Consider the following 8,932-nt stretch of genomic DNA (forward strand, 5'->3'; position numbering starts at 1 on the left):
AAATAAATAAATGAATAAATATTTTTTTTTTGTTATTTCCGTCTCTTTTTTAATTATTTCTCGGTCCATCACGTTTGAAATTACTGTGTTCAGTCGTTGCGAAACTGCACATTGGATTGGCACCTGTCTTAATCATCTTGGCAATTGCGCATTTTTTCTTTAATTTAGAATAGTAACTTCCTGGAACACACAACATTCTGCACATCCTTTCCTGCTTCTCTTCCCCCCCTTATCCTTAACATAATTGAAGTAAACTACCAGAAAACATTAATTTGGTTCGGTGTATGTGTGTGAGTTCTTCTGAGCCAACAACAAATATATTTTTAGCTATGACCTGAAGTTGACATTCTACGGATCTCCAAATATTTTTTTTGCTACGGAGCCGATGAAAATAGAGCTTCTAAGCAACCGCTCGACCAGCTAAACATAGCAGCCAAATCTTCATTAACCTTTTGCTTGTTTCGCTGTGTATCACATGTAATTCATAGGACATTTTTCCATGGCGTCCATACATCGTGTTTGATACATATTCTCAATTTTTTTCGACCATCAGAGTAACTTCAGACTTATAAAAAGGAAAGCTCTAGGATCTTTTCGGTTTGAACGGCAGTTTTTAACATAATTTCTAAGTAACTAAAAAATTTTAAACTTCGTATACTGGTAGAATGTGTTTATAAAACATCTTTATTGAGAAAATTCTATAGTTTGTAAGATATTTGTTGTTTTTTTTCTTCAATTTCTGCAATTTCAACCAATCAATGACGTCTATTGAGTTAAAAAGCATTCTGTGCCGTATGAAGATGTCCCTCGTTTAAGAAACAGATTGGGTTTATTTACATTTGTGAAGAAAGAAAGATACCCTTCCCCCACCTCTAACCCTAACCCTAACCCTAACTAACCCTAACTCTAAAAGAGATTGAAATGCAATAGATCGATTCTAGGGTCATAATTATGGGTGACAATTTAATATGACACCGCTAGAAAAACTGCCGTTCAATCCGAAAAGATCCAAGCTTTATATTTCTCAGATCGTATGAAATAAGAGTTAACTAAAAGACCAAAAACAGGCATGGACCCTAAGGTCAAACTTATCAAAATGCTTTGTATAGGCCAATGGCCCTCTGATTTCTACTTTACTCTAAAAGACCACTGTAGACATTCGATGTTTAAAAAGTCCCATTTATATTCATGATAAAATATTATCTGGAATTGTAAGGCGCATGACTCAGTGGTTTGGGGAGTCTGACTCACAATCACGTGGTAGTGAGTTCGATTCCCAGACCGGGCTGTGTGTTGTGTTCTTGAGCAAGGCATTTTATTTCACGTTGCTCCAGTTCACTCAGTTTGGTTCCAAGTTGTATCGGCCTTTGCCTTTCCCTTGGATAATATCGGCGGTGTGGAGAGGGAAGACTAGTATGCCTGAGCGATTGCTGGTCTTCTTTAAACACCCTTGTCCGGACTTGTGCTTCGGAGGGGAACTTTCTAGATGCAACCCCATGGTCATTCATGACCGAACGGGGTCTTTACCCTTTTGTTATCAGGAATTGTATAAAAAATGGTTGAAATATTTTGTGTATTGAGGAAGTATAATAAATTTATTACACCTAAATTTTAACCAAGCATTTGTCTTATGAAGAAAGGCTGAAGACGCTCGACCTTTATTCTCTAGAAAAACGACGACGCCGTGGTGATCTCATTCTCGCTCACAACATCATAAGCGGAAAGTGTAACCTCTTGAAAGAGCTGTTCTTCACTCCTGCTCCAGAGCGTGGACTGCGGGGTCACTCCGAAAAGCTCTATCTGCGACGATTTCATCTCAATCAAAGGAGAGGGGCTTTCTCCGTCCGGGTTGCGGATCCGTGATATAAGCTGCCAGACGAGATAGTGAAGATGCCGACGACCGCTCGGTTCAAAGTCTCTCTTGACCGGAAATGGCCTGAACTCTTTGTATGACCATCCTCCCTGTACATAACTCCCTGTCCCCCTACATGGCCTTGCTTTTGCTTTTTGAGCCAATTAAAAATTAAATTAAATTAAATTAAATTAAATTAAGTTACCTGAAACCACAAGGTCCATATTAACCCCTGTTGAGAACCACTGGGGTAGACAAAGGGTTAATTCATGCTCTATCGGCTCTAAAAGGTGAAGGACATGTTTGATTATGTTGCCTTCTACCATTTAAAAAAAAATAATTTCGGTGATGAGAAGCATCGAGCCTGGCAAACTCGTTGGCAAGTCGTGCAAAATGATTAAATAGATAAAGCGAAAGAGAGAAAGCACAGTATTAGGTTAGCTTACTCTTTTGCTTGTTTCAGTCTTTTGACTGTGGTCATGCTGGAGCACCGCCTTTAGTCGAGCAAATTGACTAAAAGGACTTATTCTTTGTAAGCCTAGTACATATTCTATCGGTCTTCTTTTGCCGAACCGCTAAGTGACGGGGACGTAAACACACCAGCATCGGTTGTCAAGCGATGTTAGGGAGACAGACACAGACACACACACACACACACACCACACACACACACACACACACACACACACACGCACACACACAATGCTGCCCGAAAGATGTTTGGATCACCCAGAATATTCTAAAAATTCTTACACCGCCTGCCAGAATGACAAAATCGACCACCAATGTGTGATATGACCCAGGATGGAAAAACATGCATACAACGCTCCCCTTAGGGCCCATACCACCTCAATCAAGACAGAAAAAAAAACGTATGAATGGAAAATGGACAACATCGGTTGTCAAGCGCTGATTTGACATCGGTTGTCAAGTAACATTCGCCTAACCAAGATAGTCACATTATGTTGGCAAATAATCTTTACTTAATTTGATCAAAATCTAAATATTTAAATATTTAATTTATTTTCCTTTCAAGACAAGTATAATGTTACCGTATATGATTTCGTGCTTGATTCCACTATATATTCTATTTACATGCATAAAATCAAATGTTTTCCTCTCAAAAACTACTTTAAATTTACTACAACTCAATGCATAACGAAACATACTAAATTTGTTTTTCCTTTCTACGTTTTATGTACGGGCATGTACGGTTTTTTCTAATATGTAAAGAATCTAGCGAGGCTAAACTAGATTAGGGACTACTTGGAACTAGATAGCAGCTTCAGCAACATTTATTTTTATTAATATCCTTTCTACTATAGGAGCAGGGCCTGAAGTTTGGTGACGGTCATACAGACCCCAGCTGAGAACCACTGGTCTAGTGGTGAACGTGCAATGGCCATAATATTTTTCTTGTTCCTCATCTCTGTGTCTTGTGAGAAGAAGGCAGAAGGTTCATCTCAGAGTGGAGACTTGACCTCGAATATTCGCATCAGAATGTACACCACGAAAAGCCCACAAGGGTCGAATGAAGATGTAAAGCCAGCAGAGAGATTAATTCGACCCCCCTTCCCCAACCAAGCAGAAACAGTCACTCCGAAAGGCTTCCGTGCAGTTTTTCTTACCAAATTCCACCGGCAAGGTTTTGGTAAATACGAAGCTTTAGTAGAAAATAGTAACCAAAATAGAATTGAAACCGAAATTATACAGTTAAAGGCGGTGCTCCAGCATGGCCACAGTCAAAAGACTGAAACAAGTAAAAGAATAGCTGTGAAACGAACTTTCTAACGACTAACTTTTGCCAACGACTAACTTGGTTGAAAGGTTTCTTCTGTGTAGCAGCGAATGCCTTCGATGATACAAGACATCAATCGTCACCCGTATATCTGGAGATGCAACTGTTTTTAAGAGTTAATGACCAACTTTGGGATAACGAACTTGTTTCGCGCATCGTTTCATCCAATCCCCTCCTGTAAATTGTTAAATGCATACTCATTTTAATTGCTAATAGTATGAAAGGCGGCGAGCTGGCAGAAACGTTAGCACGCCGGGCGCAATGCGTAGCCGTATTTCGTCTGCCGTTACGTTCTGAGTTCAAATTCCGCCGAGATCGACTTTGCCTTTCATCCTTTCGGAGTCGATTAAATAAGTACCAGTTACACACTGGGGTCGATATAATCGACTTAATCCCTTTGTCTGTCCTTGTTTGTCCCCTCTGTGTTTAGCCCCTTGTGGGTAGTAAAGAAATATAATTGCTACTAGTATGAAACCGTCCATTTTCCATTCATACATTTTTTCTGTCTTGATTGGGGTGGTATGGGCCCTAAGGGGAGTGTTGTAGGCATGTTCTTCCATCCTAGGTCATATATCAGACATTGGTGGTCGATTTTGTCATTCTGGGAGGCGGTGCAAGAATTTTGATCCAAACGCCTTTCGGACATCAAAGAAATAGACCAATCAAAATTGAGAAAGGAGAGCTTTCATTAGAAATGTACTGTAATTTTTGCAAAAAATGACATTTTTGGATGCGTAAAAATTTTAAAGGGGGATTTTCTGGAGAGCATTGCAATTTATAGCAATTAATTGCAATTATCTAATGCGACGAAAGAAAATTGCAATTAATTTGTAGTAAAAAAACAATGCAATAAATTCATTGCAAGCTCTGCCATGCATTTTTGACAAAACCTGGGCTTAGGGATCGAAACCCATATTTGTAAACAATTATTTAATGTTTAGATTTTTTATGGATCCCTCGTCGGTCCTAAATAAGAATACGATGATAACTTGAACATACTTGATTTACGATAATTCAACACACCACGAGGAGAAGAGGCACGGGTGTATTTTCCTTTGCGAGAGAAGGGCGGAAAGAGAGAGAGAGAGAGAGAGAGAGAGAGAGAGAGAGGGAGAGGAAGAGAGAGAGAGAGGGAGAGAAAGAGAGAGAGGGAGAAAGGCGCAAAGAGAGAGAGAGGAGAGAGAGAGAAAGGGAGAGAGAGAAAGAGAGAGAGGGATAGAGAGAGAGAGAAAGAGAGAGAGAGAGGAAGAGAAAGAGAGAGAAAGAGAGAGAGAGAAAGAGAAAGAGAAAGAGAGAAAGAGGGAGGGAGGGGGAGAGAAAGAGATAGAGAGAGAGGGAGAGAGAGAAAGAGAAAGAGAAAGAGAGAGAGAAGGAGATAGATAGATAGATAGAGAGAGAGAGAGAGAGAAAGAGAGAGAGAGAGAGGAGAGAGAGAGAGAGAGAGAGAGAGAAGAGAGAGAGTGAGAGAGAGAGAGAGAGAGAGGATATAAGTCGGGAGGAGAAGCGAGGTATGTTAAAACGTGTGAACATGCGGAAAGGAAGCTAAACATGCGAAGTATATTTTGGAGCAAATTCTGTTCGAATAAATCACTGCGCGCGATGTATATTATTGTATTGATGTGTAAAATAGTAGGTTAGTGGGTAAAGTAATAAAGGTCAGGGTGAGAGAGGCCAGAGGATGAAGTGATAAATGACAACGTGACACTGTAGGTGACGGAGAAGGAGCAGAATAATAAGTTTAAACGAGGACAACAGGGAGTGTCATAATTATAAAAAAAATAGAAAGATGGCTGCGGATGTCGCTTCGAGGGAAGCGTATTGAGGAAATGGGAACGGACTGACTGCAGGTCAACGGTAGAAGTGTGCAGGCGGTTGGCTAAGGGGGGTGGGGTGAGGAGTAATAAATGGCGGGAAGAGGAAAGAGATTGTTTTGTTTATATATTGGAATAAAACATTTAATAATATGTTTCTCTTTTCCTATGATGGAGAAACCTGATTGACAGAAATTTACGTTGGTCGAGACACGCACAAAGGATGGACAACAACAGGCTTCCCAGGCGACGCTTTTACTCTTAATTATGCGAGGGGAGAAGAAAAAAAAAAGAAGAAAACAATGGAAGACCTAGACTGAGATTCAAAGCTACTGTTAACAGGAATGAAGTGGGAAGGAACTGATCGTAATAAACGGCAAACCCAAGGGAAAGGGCGACCAGTATGGAGAAAGCTTAACAAGTCATTATGCCAAAGCCACGAAAAGTTGTAGTCACGACGACTGACTGCAATAATAATAATAATAATAATAATAATAATAATAATAATAATAATAATAATAATAATAATAATAATAATAATAATAATAATAATAATAATAATAATAATAATAATATAATGGTATAAAAGATGGGCTACAGCAAGTATTCTGCTCAATACCACAGATTTGCTTGTCAGTTGTTTGACCTTAACCAGTTGAACATGTCCCTTAGTGGCTGACGATATGTGCATCTCTGATCACGTGCAGAAGTAGTGGGGAGCATCATAGCCATGTGTTGAGAGGGATTCTTTGGGGTTTGAATAATTCACCTCTGGAAACATGGGTGTTTCGTTCAACATCCTTAAACAACCCTTATTCAGGGACCGTTTGAGCGGGATGGGCTACTCAACCTGAAGAAAATTCTAACTGGGCCCCACCTGCAAGGTCATGTGCTGTTTATCTTGATATGAGATCACCATGTCGCGCACATATGGTTGTGATGCATGTGCTTGGTGTACCCTTATCAGACGGGTAGTCATGATGGGTATACTGGGCTTCGTATATTTTACCCCAGTGTCACTTTGATGGCATGCTCTGCTCGCTCACTCAATAATAATAATAATAATAATAAGGATGATGATGATGATGATGATGATAATAATGATGATGATGATGATGATGATGATGATGATGATGATGATGATGATGATGATGATGATGATAATAATAATAATAATAATAATAATAAAATAATGATGATGATGATGATGATGATGATGATGATGATGATGATGATGATGATGATGATGATGATAATATAATAATAATAATAATAATAATAATATAATAATAATAATTTTGGGGTGGAGTTAAGTCGATTGCATCGACCCTAGTGCTCAAGTGGTACTTATTTTATGTACCCTGAAAGGATGAATGTCACAAAATCGACCTCTTTTTTCTATCATCTCTCAATGTAAAGAAATAGCAGCCCGTCCTGGCCGAAATGGGATTGCTCCGAAAGATCTCTGATATAATGTTACTCAGCAGGGTGCATAGCTCAGCGTTAAGCCCGTTAGAGTGCCGGACTCACAATCATGAGACAGTGAGTTCGATTTCCGGACCGGGCTGTGTGTTGTGTTCATTTCACGTCGCTCCAATTCACTCAGCCGTAGAAATGAGTTGCAACGTCACTGGTACCAAGCTGTATTAGCCTTTGCTTTCCTTTGGATAACATTGGAGGAAAGGCTGGTATGCATGAGAGACTGCTAGTCTTCCATAAACAACCTTGCCCGGACTTGTGTCTCGAAGGGTAAGTTTCTAGGTGCAACCCCATGGTCATTCATGACCAAAGGGAGTCTTTACCCTTTACCCTATGTACATATAATAGTGGAGGCGCAATGGCCTAGTGGTTAGGGCAGTGGTCTCGCGGTCGTAGGATCGCGGTTTCGATTCCCAGACCGGGCGTTGTGAGTGTTTATTGAGCGAAAACACCTAAAGCTCCACGAGGCTCCGGCAGGGGGCGTGGGTGGCGATTCCTGCTGTACTCTTTCGCCACAACTTTCTCTCACTCTTTCTTCTGTTGGCCTACTCGCTTAGCCAGCGGGGTGGCGTCATTTGAAGCGCATTGTGACAAGCGATGTGTAACAACATCTGATAGCCTGGTCGGTCACGGTCACGGTCACATATAATAGTGTAAAGAGGGGAGGCTGGTGTGCATAGGTGACGGCTGGTCTTCCATAAACAACCTTGCCCAGACTTGTGTCTCGAAGGGTAAGTTTCTAGGTGCGACCCCATGGTCATTCATAACCGAAGGGGGTCTTATTGTCTGGAGATGACAGGTTAGTTGTTAGCACGTGTTTCTGACTCAACAATCGTCAACAACACGACCATTGTTCCATTTTATCTCTAATTTCTAAGAGGGTCGAAGAATTCTTGAATTATGCGATTATATGCCATTTTCAAGTGGTGCTGGCCTTAATTGATATTCGGCAATTATGATACTTCTCAAGGCGGAGATAATTTTCATAAATCAAGACTTTATGCTAGTTATCAATACCTGGGAATGAGAAATTGTTATGTCGAAAAGCTTTCACTGCAGACAATACGTTGCATATTAATTCAGAATCCCCTCGCTAGAATATGTCATTAATTCAGCTCAGAATGGCAATTTCCTCTGTGATTTACCATTCCATTACAAGCAGTGGATGAACACAATATTTCTCACTTAAAGTCTTTGCAAATCCAATTCATTTTCATAAGTATTTCCTAAACGCCCAAGCTTGTTTTCGGGCTTTTAATTAGCCTTTGATTCATACGTTCTGAGTAATAGGAAGCTTTCCTTTCATAAGTCCCAGTTTGCTCTGGTGGTTGAAAACAATTTGGGAATGTGCATCAGATATGATGTATGGTCACCAGGAAAATATGTCCCGTGTATTACATGAGTTACACAGGATAGACAAAGGGCTAAAACAGCTCAATCTACATCTGAAGTTCAAAAAAAAAAAAATTGCGCGTAAGTTTTACGGTCGCTAAGCCATCTTATAACAATGCGGTAAATCGTTATGTGAAGGCTCATGGCTCAGTGGTTAGAGCGTTGGGATCGCAATCAGAACGTAGTAATTTAGATTCCGGGAACGAGTTGCGTGTTGTGTTCTTGAGCAAGTTACTTCATTTCACGTTGCTCCAGTTCACTCAGCCGTAGAAATGAGTTGCGATGTCACTGGCGTCGAGTTGTATCGGCCTTTGCTTTTCCTATTTCTTTACTACTCACGAGGGGCTAGACACAGAGCAGACAAGCAAGGACAGACAAACGGATTAAGTCGAATACATCGGCCCCAGTGCGTAACTGGTACTAAATTTATCGACCCCGAAAGGATGAAAGGCAAAGTCGACCTCGGCGGAATTTGAACTCAGAACGTAACAGCAGACGAAATACAGCTACGCATTTCGCCCGGCGAGCTAACGTTTCTGTCAGCTTGCCTTTCCCTTAGATAACATCAGTGACGTGGAAAGGGGAGGCTGGTATGCATGG

General features: G+C 40.6%; 1 long non-coding RNA gene across 1 annotated transcript in view; it reads left to right on the plus strand.

Moving 5' to 3' along the window:
• The first annotated feature begins 1,345 nt into the window (after nt 1-1,345).
• Nucleotides 1,346-8,932, plus strand: part of LOC118761048 — an 8,353-nt gene continuing 766 nt past the window's right edge. The window contains exons 1-2 of the long non-coding RNA XR_004997126.1: nt 1,346-1,413; nt 6,204-6,215. This is a non-coding gene — a long non-coding RNA (uncharacterized LOC118761048). The remainder of the gene's footprint in view (nt 1,414-6,203; nt 6,216-8,932) is intronic.

The sequence above is a fragment of the Octopus sinensis genome, unplaced genomic scaffold (assembly GCF_006345805.1).
Source record: "Octopus sinensis unplaced genomic scaffold, ASM634580v1 Contig06849, whole genome shotgun sequence".
Classification (NCBI taxonomy): Eukaryota; Metazoa; Mollusca; class Cephalopoda; order Octopoda; family Octopodidae; genus Octopus; species Octopus sinensis.